The sequence below is a fragment of the Antechinus flavipes genome, chromosome 2, assembly GCF_016432865.1.
Source record: "Antechinus flavipes isolate AdamAnt ecotype Samford, QLD, Australia chromosome 2, AdamAnt_v2, whole genome shotgun sequence".
In the NCBI taxonomy this organism is placed as follows: domain Eukaryota; kingdom Metazoa; phylum Chordata; class Mammalia; order Dasyuromorphia; family Dasyuridae; genus Antechinus; species Antechinus flavipes.
Window position 1 is genome coordinate 332,325,987 of NC_067399.1, and position 14,625 is coordinate 332,340,611.

Sequence of the window (14,625 nt, forward strand, 5' to 3'; positions counted from 1 at the left end):
GACTTCAGGGCTGGTTCTTCATCCACTGTACCACCTAGCTGCCCCCCAAAATAGTTTTCAACATTCATTTTTTAAAATAGGTTTTTAAAAATTTTCAAAATATATGTAAAGATATTTTTTTACCATTCATGCTGGCAAAAGTTTGTGTTCCAAATTTTTCTCCCTCCCCCCTCCTCTAGATAGCAAGTAATCCAGTATAGATTAAACAGGTGCAATTGTTCTTAATATATTTCCACATCTTTTATTCTGAAATCAGATCAAAAAAAAAGTGAGAAAGAAGAAAACCAAGCAAACAACAACAAAAAAAGGTGAATATACCATGTTGTGATCCATATTCAGTTCCCATTGTCCTCTTTCTGGATGCAGATGGCTCTCTTCATCACGTCTATTAAAATTGGCCTCAATCACCTAATTTTTTAAAATAATAGCTTTTTATTTTCTAAATATAGGCAAAGATAGTTTTTAATATTTACTCTTACAAAACCTTGTATTCCAAGTTTTTCTCCCTCCCTTCCCCTCCCTCCCTCTCCTAGATAGCAAGTAATTCACTATAGGTTAAACATGTAATTCTTCTATACATATTTCCACATTTTTCGTGATGTACAAGAAAAATAAGATTAAGAAGGAAAAAAATGAGAAAAAAGCAATCAAAGAACAACAAAAAAGAAAAAATACTATGTTATAATCCACATTCAGTCCCAGAATCCACTTTTTGGATGCAGATGGCTCTTTCCATCACAAGGCTATTAGAATTGCCTTGAATCATCTCACTGTTGAAAAGAGCCAAGTCCATCACAGTTGATCATCACATAATCCTGTTGTTGTTATGTGCAATGATCTCTTGGTTCTACTCACTTCACTCAGCATCAGTTCATGTAAATCTCTCCAGGCCTCTCTGAAATCATACTGCTGATCATTTCTTAGAGAAGCATAACATTTATATGCTTATATATGCTATAACTTATTCAGCCATTCTCCAACTGATGAACATCCAGTTAGTTTCCAGTTCCTTGACACCACAAAAAGGGCTACTACAAATATTTTTGCACATGTGGGTCCTTTCCCCTCTTTTATGACCTCTTTACAGACATAGTAGAGACACTAATGGATTAAAGGATAGGCATAGTTTGATAGTCCTTTGGGCATAGTTCCAAATTCTGTCCAGAATAGTGGGATAAGTTCACAACTCTATCAACAATGTATTAGTGTCCCAGTTTTCCCACATCACCTCTAACATTTATCATTATTTTTTCCTGTCATCTTCGCCAATCTGAAAGATGTGTAGTGGTATCTTAGAGATGTCAATTTGCATTTCTCTGATCAATAGTGATTTAGAACATTTTTTTCCCAGTGACTAGAAATAGTTTTGATTTCTTCATTTGAAAATTGTCTATTCATATATCCTTTGTCCATTTATCAGTTGGAGAATGGCTTGTTGAATCACCTCATTGTTGAAAGGATCCAAATCCATCACAGTTCAACATTCATTTTTGCAAAACTTTCTGTTCCAAATTATGCTCCATCCCTTTCTTACCTTTCCCTCTCCAAGACAGCAAGCAATGTGAGATGGGTTAAATATGTGCAATTCTTTTAAACATATTTGCATATTTGTCATGTTGTACAAGAAAATCAGAACAAAAGGGGAAAAAACACAAAAAAGAACAAAAACAAGCAAACAACAAAAATAGTGAAAATGCTATGCTTTGATCCACATCCAATCTCAATAGTTTTCTCTCTGAATGTGGATGGCATAAAATCCAAATATTAAAGGTATTGGCTGTGTCATCTTGAATCTAGAAGGTCCATCCATCAGAGGTAGATTCTAGAATAACATTTTGATCTTCTGTTACAAAAAATACTTTTCAATTAAGCTTGAGGAAGACTTATAAACCAGTTCATTTTCATGGGACTGGAGAGCTTCAATTCTGGTTAGTCTCCCATAGCCTTTAAATCAGGATAATTATTTGAAATTGTTCCCAGAATAAGAAGGACAATTTTGCTGTCTTTTGCAGATAAAAGGTTGATTAAGGATTCCAGTATGCCATTTTGGACAAGATACAAAATCTGTTCAATTGTTCCTTCACTAATATAGTTTATGAGAACCTACTCTATTTATTTCTGTATATGAGATCTGTGAGCAGGGGTCTTGTGGCCCTTTGTTGGGGCTCTTTTTTAATGGGGGTACTTTTTGTTAACGGGAGAATTAAATTGAGTAGTCTTTGCAGCCCTTTTTAATTCTTAGATTTTATAATTCTGTAACTTCTAGGGATCCATTTGACTTATACATCTCTTACCTTCAGTATGGTTGGTTATATTGCTTAATTAAATTAAATTAAATATCTACTCCCTCTTACTACTTAAGTACGAACCTTTTTATTAGTATTTATATGTATGTTATTTCACTTTTTATCTATGTGTTTTGGAGGACTACCAAAATGCAAATATTCCTCATGTCAATATGTGAATCTTCAAGTATACATCATTCATAATATAAGGAGTTATTCCTCTAAGATTATCCAAAATGCAGAAATTGAAGAATTTTTAGGCTGAAATATATAATTTCCATTTAACAAATATTAAAGAGCTACTACTTACAAGGCATTGTCCTGGAAATGCAGAAATCAACAACAATAATAATAACTTTTACATAACACTTACGATGTGCTGGGCACTATACTAAATACTTCAAATTGATGATCTCATTTCATCCTCACAATAACCCTGAGAAGAATGAAAATTTGCATTCTAATGGGCAGAGTTTGGACTTGACACAAAGACACATACACAGAAGGCAAGATATAATAAATGAAAAGTAAATTTTAAGACAAAGTGCTTTGATGGAGTAGGTGACATGAGCTTTATGGCTCCATTAGCTCTCACATTTTATTTATCCTATTGTGGGATATTATGATAACAGTAAAAGAAATTAGATTTTAGCTATCATGACTACTAATTCATTGTTTCTTCTGTTGTCTTGACTGTGGTGTTCTCTTCTTTTGTATAATATATGATTGTTTTCTATGAGCAGGTTTCTTGAGGAGGTTTATGGAGGCAGTCTTAGTTTCAGTTCAGAATAATAATCACTTTAAACACAACCAGGAGTTAAAATCCAGTCCTTTATTGTATCCTTCAAAGTCTTGAGCTTCAGCCCCTAGCTCCCTCAGAATATCTCCAGCTAGCACAAAGGTGGAATATGGAATGAATCTGTCTCCACCTCCGAGAGTGGGCTTCTGTCTCTCCCAGAGTGCTGTTTGGTCCTGAGAGCTTCTTGCTGTACACTGAGTACACACCAATCATTATATCACTGGGAAACCATTATTTGTTGTAGGATTAAGTCAATGCTAAACTAGATTTAACCATTGTCTCTCAATTCCATTTAGTACCTTGTTTCAAGTTCTGGCTCATAACATCTTGTAGAATCAGATCAATCATACTGAACCATGCTAAATTAGATAATTATTATCTCTATCAATTCTAATGGCTTAACACTTTGTAAGGAGTCCAACACTTGACACTTAGAAAATATAATATTAGGGCATGAGGATCATCACATCAGTATTCTATGCAGAGTTGGGAACAGGAAGCAAGGAAGTACCTACCATGTTGATATTGATAAGAAGTCAAGATGTAAAGGTTAAGCTAGACTCAGGTTAGATGCAGAGATTCAAGACTAGAGACAAAGAGCAGTGAATAGGTAACAAAAACAGCTGACATTTATATAGTTTTAATATGGATTAACATATAACATAGAACAGTTGTGTTGGGATTTATTTATATAGATATGATCTGAAATTGGGCCTACCCTATCTCTGATGTACTGTGATTTCTAGTTTTGTGGGCACAGGAAGAATATACAAGCTTGGGCACTCACTCTACTCTCCTGTCTTTAAGAGGTATATGGACTAAAATTTTATCTGTTTTTTTATATATACATCAGATATTTGTAATTTAGGAATATAATGCTCCTTTTTGAAGAAGATTCAGGGTAAAATCCATCTTCTCTGTTCTTCTAAGTATGAAATAGTCTCATCTCAGATCAGAAGGGTAACAATTCACTTACTCTTGGCTGCTAACTTAGCTTTCCCTCCACAAGACATAACACAAACTATGATGATGGTTAAAGTGTAAACATTTATCAAAGCAGGTAGTAAAATAATAGTGAGGGCATTATATGGATTAGATTAGACTTTTGAACATAAATGAATTAGGGGCTTAAGATCAGTCAAGGAGAGAATGAAAACTTTGAAGAATAAATTTTTTGAGTTTTATTGTTTTTTGCTTATTTTTTATAATAGCTTTTTATTTTTCCAAACATATGCAAAATTAGTTTTCAACATTCACCTTTGCAAAGGCTTGTGTTCAAATTTTTTCTCCCTTCCTCCACTTTCCCCTCAACTAGATGGCAAGCAATCCACTGTAGCTTAAGCATATGCAATTCTTCTAAACATATTTCCCTATTTGTTATGCTGTGCAAAAAAAATTGGATCAAAAGGAAAAAAATAAAAAAAACAAACAACACTACCATCAAAAAAGTGAAAATACTGTTTTGATCCACATTCAATCTCCATAGTTCTCTTTTTGAATGCAGGTGGCTCTTCCCATCACAAGTCTATTGGAACTGCCTTGAATCACACAATCTGGCTGTTGCTGTGTACAATGTTTTCTTGATTCTATTCACTTTGCTTAGCATCAGTTCATGTATGTCTTTCCAAGCTTTTCTGAAATCAGCCTGCTTGTCATTTCTTATAGAACAATAATATTTCATTGCATTCATATACCGTAACTTATTCATTCATTCCCCAACTGAGGGGCATCCTCTCAAGAATGAAATTCTTGCACAAGATCCTTCAAAAACCCTACTTACATGCTTGTGGTTTTGTGCTTGGGGCAGAGTTGTTACATAGATGTAGGATTATTGATCTATACTTTGAAGGGTCCAATTATCTCATTTTAAATGTAAGAAACCAAGCCCAGAGAAACCATGTAACTAATGAAGAACTCTTAAGAAGAATTTTCTTCTTTTTTTTGCATTTCTAAAACAATTTTTACTGTCATTTCAGTTTTATCTTTGAATGGTAGATGGTTTTTCAATATACTAGTGATTATCCTTTAAAGGCATGTTCCACAGGATTCATGGCTACAGAACAGGTCTCTTTCTCCTCAGGGACAGACTATTTCTCAATACATATAAAGGTAGTTTTCAGCATTCATTTTTTTTGGTAAGATTTGTTTTCTAATTTTTTTCTCCCTCCTTTCCTTACCTCTCCTCTCCCCACGACAGTAAGCAATCTGATAATAGGTTATACATGTACACTCCTTTCAAACATATTTTCATATCTGTCATGTTGTGCAAGAAAAATCATATAAAAAGGGTAAAAATTGTGAGAAAGAAAAAGCAAACAAATGAACAAAAAAGGTGAAAATCGTATGTTTCAATCCATATTCAGCCTCTATAATTATCTGTCTGGATGTGAATGGAATTTTCCATCCCAAGTCTACTGGAACTGTCTTGGGTCACTATATTGCTGAGAAGAGCTAAGTTTAACAGTTGATCATCACATGATTTTGCCATTTCTGTGTACAATGTTTTCCTGGTTCTATTAACTTCATTCATCAACAATTCAAAAAGTCTTTCCATGCTTTTCTGAAAACAGCCTACTCACCAGTTTTTATAGAATAATAATATTTCATTATAATCATATCCCATAACTTATTGAGCCACTCCCCAATTGCTGGGCACTGTATTAAAATTTTTAAAACTGTTACTATGAGATGTATAAATTTGGACAAATTACTTACTCTTTCTTCCATTTCTTTCAGGTTAGTTGTTGGAATCCTTACTAACTGCTAACTAATTAGAGTTGATCTAATCTTACAAGAAGATTTTGGCCAGAACCTGAAACAAGGTACTAAATAGAAGTAATTAATACAAGGCTTGTGTTCACACCTTTACTCATTGGAGTCCACAAGTATGCTAGCTTCACAAAGTACACTTTCTAACTTCAAGGGAGTCCACACCTCCCTTAAAGCTCTTTGGGCCAGAGAGCACTATGGGAGAAAACCCATAATCCCATTCTCTCAGAAGGTTCACATATAAGGCAAGACAGCCATTCCAGAATACATTTTTTCCTCTTGGCTGGCTGGTGGCAGACGAAGAGTTTACAGAGGAAGAAGCTACGAGTGGAGAGTTCAGTGGACAACCAGATTCATCTTCATCTCACACCACTGTAGTTGATGCCTTGGTAGTTAAACCTAATACTGGACGCATCCATTGGATATCTCCTATTAATTTTTGGAAATCATTTAAGGTGTTCAACCTCTCTGTTCTTAAAGACAGTTTTTGTAGTGTAAGTGCCTTAGGATATATTTCATATCCTAAATATTGAAAAGGAGCATGCCTTTGAATTTTTTCTGTAGCGATATGAAGTTTGTAGTATCTTAGTGTTTCTATGGTTTTTTGTAAACATGCTTCTAGCATTTGTTCCTCAGGTGCACATCCCAATATATCATCCATATAATGTAATAGCATAACTTTTGGAAATGCTTTTCTTATTGGAGCAAGAGCAGCAGCAACATACATTTGACACATAGTGGGGCTGTTCTTCATTCCCTGTGGCAAAACCGTCCATTCATATCTTTTATAAGGCTCAGCTAAGTTAACGCTGGGCACTGAAAAGGCAAATCTCTTCATATCCTCCTTATCCAGAGGAATGGAATAGAAACAATCCTTGATGTCTATAACCCAAAGAGGCCATTCTCTAGGAAGCTGAGTAGGAGATGGAAGTCCAGGCTGAAGAGTTCCCATAATTTCCATCTGTTCGTTCACTTTTCTTAACTCAGTGAGCATCCTCCATTTTCCCGATTTCTTTTTTACAACGAACACTGGTGAATTCCAAGGATTTAGAGAAGGTTGTAAATGCCCTTGTTCAAGCTGCTCCTGTACTATATCTAATAAGGCCTGAATTTTATCGCTACTTAAGGGCCACTGTTCTATCCACACTGGTGTATCAGTTTTCCATTGGATAGGAACAGGTGAAAGTGTTGGCAGGCCTTCAACAGCAGCCCTGCTTAAAAAACCGAAGTACTCATTTTTAACCCCAATTGTTGTAAAACGTCTCTTCCCCACAGATTGATGGGGATTTTTCAACTATAAAAGGAGTAAAAACTCCTGTTTTGCCTTCAAAAGTCCATCTCATAGGGGCAGCACTAACTTCAGCTGCTATTGATCCTCCTACTCCAGAATCCAAAGGTTCTGTCCTTCAGCCTCTGCCTCTGCTTTCTTCAGCCTCCAACTAACACAGAGATGAAATGTCTCTCTTGTATCCTTCTGGGGAGCCCAGGCACCAACTACAGTGGTGTGAGATGAAGATAAATCTGGTTGTCCACTGAACTCTCCACTCGTAGCTTTTTCTTCTGTAAACTCTTCGTCTGCCACCAGCCAGCCAAGAGGAAAAAATGTATTCTGCCATAGATCCCTCATCGCTGGCCTTTTATCTGACTCTTCTGAGAGAATGGGATTATGGGTTTTCTCCCATAGTGCTCTCTGGCCCAACGAGCTTTAAGGGAGGTGTGGACTCCCTTGAAGTTAGAAAGTGTACTTTGTGAAGCTAGCATACTTGTGGACTCCAATGAATAAAGGTGTGAACACAAGCCTTGTATTAATTAGTTCTACTTAGTACCTTGTTTCAGGTTCTGGCCAAAATCTTCTTGTAAGATTAGATCAACTCTAATTAGTTAGCAGTTAGTAAGGATTCCAACAGTCAGTCATGGCTATTTTATTTTCTAAGTTGGAAGCCATGTTTTCTTCTCAGTTCACCAGTTTCTTATTGTTTTTCATACAAACTATTTCAGAAATCTACTTTCAAAGAATCTTTCCAACTTAATTAAAAGAGATGACAATTTCTTTCAATTTCATCCCTCTCCCCCATCCTACAATTTTAACAAAACTTCTATATCTTTTTACTGTTTCATGAATGTCCTTAATATGTGGTCTACAGGATATTTTGACATCAACTTTCACTAATTTATTAACGTATTTATTTTTCTTTACTAAAGTCTTATTATTATCTTGAAGAAGACCGTAGATTTCCAGGTCTGTGTCTGTCTGTAGAATGCAATTTAGCAGATCCCATAATGCTAAAAAAGACCTGATAACAAAATGGCTTGCTTATGTCATTGTACAAGGACCAATACAGTTTAGCTGAAATTAAAGAACATCATTTTTTGAAGATTGGGCATTGGATGATTATTATTTTTTTGCCCCAATATTTCATAATGACTGTCTACTGAGGTATGGAGGAGTTGAAATCATCTGCCCTAAATATAAACCATAGAATATATTGAAATTCCATGCTTTATTCACTATACCATACATTCAGGTGACCATATATATGAAGAACATAAATCTCTTATCTCTTAACTTCCTTATTTTTACCACTAGATGACAATCCCTTCTTGTGTTTCAGCTATTTCTGTTTGGGTAAACAATTTTACCCACTGTATTCTGCACTTCTATCCTACTAGGCACCACAGTGGGATACAGAAGAAAACCTTATTTATAACTTCTAAACATATGCACTCAGTTAGTAGGGCTTAGTTCAGCTAAAAGTCTGTGCATGACAAATGAAGACAAATTTTCACTTTGTCACAAATTAATTTTCTGGTGCTCTAAATATTTTTAAAAAGAACTTCTAAAAAGCATAACATCACTTTAAAAGTTTTCAAATTCAATACATCATTAATAGCACTGTGAGAAATATTTTTGCAAAATACTTGTCCCACAAGGGCGAGACAAGCTATGGATGAGGACTTGCCTGTAACCTTGATAGGACTATTCAGGGATAGTAATATTTGTCTTATACAATAATGTGTTCATTGGGTTCTTTTGTCTTTAGTCTTAAATTAAGCTGAGTAAAATTAATGTTTTATTTTTAAAATGCCAAAATAATATTGTTAATGCTTCAGATATTTTAATTTGTGAGTTGAGAATAGGATGCATCAATCAAATTCAGAATTTGATCACATAGGGCAACATTTTTTTGCTTCAGAGTAAAGCAGAAACAGCAACTTCAATAACCAGTGATGTGTTGTTTTAAAAATGGGAGGCAGTAACATCATAGCTCAGGAAATTATGTTCTCTTCTGGAACTATGGTCTAATTTGGCTTGGTATATTTGCTGAACTCTGGCTCTAAACTTAGCATTTGAATGAATACATAGGTATGCCAGTTTTTAGATACTGCCCCAGCTATATATTTGAGTTAGTAGTATGACCTATTCATATCAATGACTTCATACTTTCTACATATTTTATATTATGCATATGTAACCTGGGGGGTGCAAAGAGAATTCAGTTTCCCTCCTGTTTTAGCCAATCATAGGTGTTATTTCATTGCTTGGATGCTTTGGGGATGATGAAGCTCCTGAACAGTTCCAGCTGGTCATGGTGTCAGAACTTAGGAGCAGTGGGAATGCCAAATGTCAGTCATATTATTGGCCACTAGGCAGATGGCATGAATGACTTAGTAGATCTTTAAAAAAGCAGACTTTTAAAACAAGCCCTATTTCCCTTTAACTCTCCTGTGAGGCAAATTAGCTCCTCTTCTCCAGACTTCTTGTGAAGAGACAGAGAAAAGAAAAATTATCCTTTCTCCTACCGGACTGCAAGAGCTCATGGGTTGGTGATTTTGAATTTCAACTCATCTTCTGTTTTGTGTTCCTTTACTTATCATAGATAATCAGAATATTTTTTGAACACAGGTAATTGATATAGACTTGTACAGTTTTAGAGACTACCTTTTGAATTTGAGAAGTCTGGAGATCCTGAGTTCTTTAGTTGAAGTTTATTGGCAGCATGGAGAGTTTCTTTATTGGAGAAGATGAACCCCAATGGGGGGAACCCCAGGCTTGGTTTGGTTGTATAGAAAACATGAACATTAAGGGAATAGGAAAGAAGTGAGGTGAAATATATCAATACTTATTCAATACTCTTAGAAAACTACTTTTTATTCTGACGCATTTACATTTCAACTGTTCAGGTGAGTGGATTAAGTAGTTATCTCTTTATTGAACTTTATTTTAAGTTTTTCTTTCAATGCCTACATGAGTATGCTATGTATATCTTTTCCTTGTACTGAATAAATATTTGTCCCATATGTGATTCATTGAGTCCTTTTTTTATTCCTTGCTTTGGGAAAATTCTAGAGATAAACTAAAATATAAAGCTTTAAGAATTGCCCCTCAGGTCACTGAGGTGGAACAGTTTATCTATCTATCTATCTATCTATTTATCTATCCATCCATCCATCTTTCAAATTATCTACAAACACACACACATAATATACACAAACATATTTTCTCTTTGACAAACTGAAGTCAAAGCTTCAAAATAATAGCAATGTTGTGGGATGATCAGCTGTGAATGACTTTACTATTCCCAGCAATACAATGATCCAAGACTACTCTGAAAGATCTATGATGAAAAATGCTATCCACACCAGAGAAAGAACTGATTTTAGCTGAAGACAAATTAAAGCATACTCTTTTAAACTTTATTTTACTTGAGGTTTTTTTTTTTTTTTTTTTGGAGGGGGAGAGTATGTTTTCTTTTGCAACATTACTTTCATGGAAATATTTTGCATAACTTCACAAGTGTTTTCTCAGTGGAGGAGTAAGGATGGAAAAAAGTAGAGAATGTGGAACTCAAAGTTTTAAAAAACAAATGTAAGAAATTGTTTTACATGTAACTGGGGAAAATAACAAATATTAAATAAAAAAGAAAGCAAAAAAGGGCGATATCTAATTTTTATTTTTGTAAAATAGTTCTCAATTACATTTTAAACTGGTTTAGGCCATGTTTGGGCATGTTTCAGGCCTGGTATTTGTACTTCTGTTCCAGATACTTCTCTATAGACAAGTTGCTGATTAACAAAGATGGAGTTCTTTTGACATTCCAGTTGGCTAAAGTTGACTTTATATGTTACTTTTAATTTAAAAAATAATAGTACATTTTATATATTCTGATTTAAGGTTTGTAAAGCACTTTGTTAATGTTATCTCATTTTATCTCCACAGTATATTTGGGAGGTATATTATTATTATTATATTGATGCCAATTTTACAAATGAGGAAACTGAACCTGAGAGGGATCAAGTGACTCGCCCAATGTCAACCAGAGTTTGAAGCCAGATTTGAATGCAAGTCTTCCTGACTCTAGGTCCTACACTTTTTCCAGTGTTCCATTCAGCTGCTACTTTTACTTTTCTCTTTGAGATTTATCTTTGGGAAATTCACATGTAGGTATCAATTATTACTAAGAATAATATACCAATGTTCTTCACTAATCATGGGACTTTTCATGTTTGCCCATGTTACTGGTATATTTAGTTGCAGAGGTAAAAGAATTGAAATGAAAAGATGAATTAATAGCAAAAAGGGAAAAATTTCTGTGCAGTTCACTTTATGAGTTTAGAATAGCGGGGGGAAAATGCCTTGTTATATATTTGAATAAATCTTGCATTATCATTTTATATCATTTATCAATTTTTTATTTAAATAGTTAATTATATTACTGCATCCATAAATATGGAAATCAGACTTTTGGAAATTATTTCAGAAATAGTAAGCATTACACAAATCACTATGATTACTGTAGAAAAAAGGAAGGGATTCTTCAAATTCTTGCTCTGTCATTAAGTAGTTACCTTGAAAAATTTAACTCAGTTTAGCAAACATATTATGTGTTAGGTTGATACTCCAAGGAATCATTATAAGAAAGAATACCAAAATATCCATAGCAACACTATTTTTGGTAATAGCAAAGAACTAAAAGTAGTTGTCCATTGAATAGGGAAATAGCTGAAGATACTGTAGCACATCACAATGTGAACTATTGCTGTGCTGCAAGAAAAAAAACAATTATGAAGAATTCAGAAAAGGATGAGAAGAGTTACTGGTCTTGATACAAAATAAGTGAGTTGAACCAGAAAAAGAATACATTCTGTGACTATAATAGTGTGAATGGAAAGAATAAATGCAAGAAAAACATCAAACAAGTTTTTACTATGTATCAACATTGGGCTAACCCATGGGGGAATACAAAAACAAAAACAAAGACAATCACTGCCTTTAAGAAATTTATATATTTTTTATTAAAAACCTTTTTATTACAAGAAAACTATGCCAGTTTTCAAGAAACCCAATTGTTTTTGAAAATAAGAATGCAAGCAAACAACAGCAAAAGCAGTGAAAATGCTATGCTGTGAACCAGACTCAGTTCCTACAGTCTTCTCTGGATATAGCGGGCTCTCTTCATCACAAGATCATTGGAACTGGTCTGAATCATCTCACTGTTGAAGGGTCACCTCCATCAGTATTGATCATCGTATAATCTTGTAGCAGTGTACAATGATCTCCTGGTGCTGATCATTTCACTTCGCATCAGTTCATGTAAGTCTCTCCAGGCCTCTCTGAAATTGTCCTGCTTATCATTTCTTACAAAACAATAACATTCCATAACATATTCAGCCATTGTCCAACTGATGGGCATCCACTCAGTTTCCAGTTTCTTGCCACTGCAAAAAGGGCTGCCACAAACATTTTTGCACATGTGAGTCCCTTTCCCAAGGAGTTTATATTGTAATAGGGGAGATGATATATGAAGGGACATGAGAGCTTACAGATCAGCACTTTGGTCAGGAAGGTTACAGGGATGGGAGTGGAGCCATTGGGAAGTAGATGTTTATAACCAAGAACAATAAGATGAAACTGAATGTTGTGTAATTGTGATCACCAAGAAAAGAAGAAAAAAAATGCATCATCTTCCTTAATATATATAAAGTACATTACAAATCTTAAAATGCTACATATATCTTATTATTATTATTTATGGTATAATATTATAGGTGTGGAATATTGTATATATTATTAAAAACACAGTCCCTATATTATTAGTTGGTTTAATGAAAAATAAAAAATGTCTTTGTTAAAAGGGAAGACTTATTAATTAAGGGAGGTTATATTCAGAAATGAATGTGATCTATAATAAAAAAATCAACAAAAGATAAAAAAGCTCACATTTATTAAATGTCTATTATGTACAAAGTACTGTGTTAGTCTCTAGGGATACAAAGATAAACACTCTTATGGTCTCCTCCCCCAAGGAATTTACAATCTTAAACATAATATATACTAGAATGAAGAAAAAAGAAAGATGCAAACAAAATGTTCTAGAATTGCAAAAAAGTTAGAACAATTCTAATTAGAATAAATTATTTGAGTTTCTGGTGACTTAGTTTCCTAATCTGCATAATAAGAAGGTTGAAATAGATTCATTCAACAAACATCAAGCCTTACTATGTAAAACAAGGAAGATCCCACCAGTAGTTAACCAGTCAATTAATAATAGTAAGGACAGAGTGAGATATGGCCATCTGTAATTGATATTCTTAGAAACTTTATAGTTGACATGATCCAAAAAATTTTTACAAAAACACAGAATACAAAAATAGAGTAAAAAGCAAATTGGATGTTTTGTAACAATTCTTTAGTTGAAATTTTATTATTTTATTTTATTTTTTTGTCTAAGGAATTTGGTTAGATAGTTGTCAGCAAAAGCTCTTTCAGCCCACACATCTGTGCCTTTCAATTTCAGCCTGCAATACCATTATAACTGCCTTTATAATGCCAGAAGTAAAAACAAAGTGATTTTAATTTGTATGTCCTTTTAGCTTTTAAATTCTGGAAGGTTGGGCTCAAACTTAGACTGAGGCTCTGTAAAACTATTCAATGAAATGAGTGACTAATGCCCAAAAATAATGTATATTTTATTCTCTACTAGGATATTCACATGAGATTAGGCATTTTGTCTTCATTGTGTGCCAGTTGTGATCCTATACTTTTTTTGGTAAGATCTGTCAACTCCAAGAAAAGAAACAAAGTACTTTTCTGATTGATCCCAAATATTTATGACCAGAATCAGAATTTAGAGCAGCAAATTACATCTTTTGTCTAAAGAGAATAATTACTTACAATTTAGTATTAAATGAATAATAATTTGTAATTTTCATAACTAATTTATAAACAAGTTAATTGTGCTGACAAAATGAGATCTAATAATACTATCATACAGGTGATTATGTTTTTTAAAAAAAATTAAAAGCACATAGTTAAGGTAGAAAATTCTAATAGTCTCAATGGTGAGTAATGTAGGGTGGTTTTTCTTCCTCCTCTTTAGCAAACATTCATTTGGTGGTTCTCATACTAGGGAATATTTCACCTATTTCCTCTCACTCTCTCCTCCCCCTCCCACTTCTCTCCTGTAAATCTAATTGTTTGGGCTAGGACTGTCTTTCAATTCAGTCCTAGTTAGCATTCATTCACTCTTTGGAGTGAGGAAAAGGAGCCATAACTAAAGAATATGTGGCCATTTTAATGGATTACATAGCTAACTGGAAAGCACTTGTGGGGATTCATTTTGCAAGGTAATTTCTTTTGTTTGACTAGCTTTGCAGCTGAATACAGGGAGACTTGTGATGATTTCTTGGGCTATTTTTCTTATTCTTAGGTACATACTGTTTCTTCTGATAGTTTAAAAATTCTGTAAACCCCACAGATTTGGCATATTTAAT

General features: G+C 34.0%; 1 protein-coding gene across 1 annotated transcript in view; it reads left to right on the forward strand.

Moving 5' to 3' along the window:
* Positions 1 to 14,389: 14,389 nt before the first annotated feature.
* Positions 14,390 to 14,625, forward strand: part of SYT16 (synaptotagmin 16) — a 209,373-nt gene continuing 209,137 nt past the window's right edge. The window contains exon 1 of the mRNA XM_051977788.1: positions 14,390 to 14,478. The gene's annotated coding sequence lies outside the window, so the exon portion shown is untranslated. The remainder of the gene's footprint in view (positions 14,479 to 14,625) is intronic.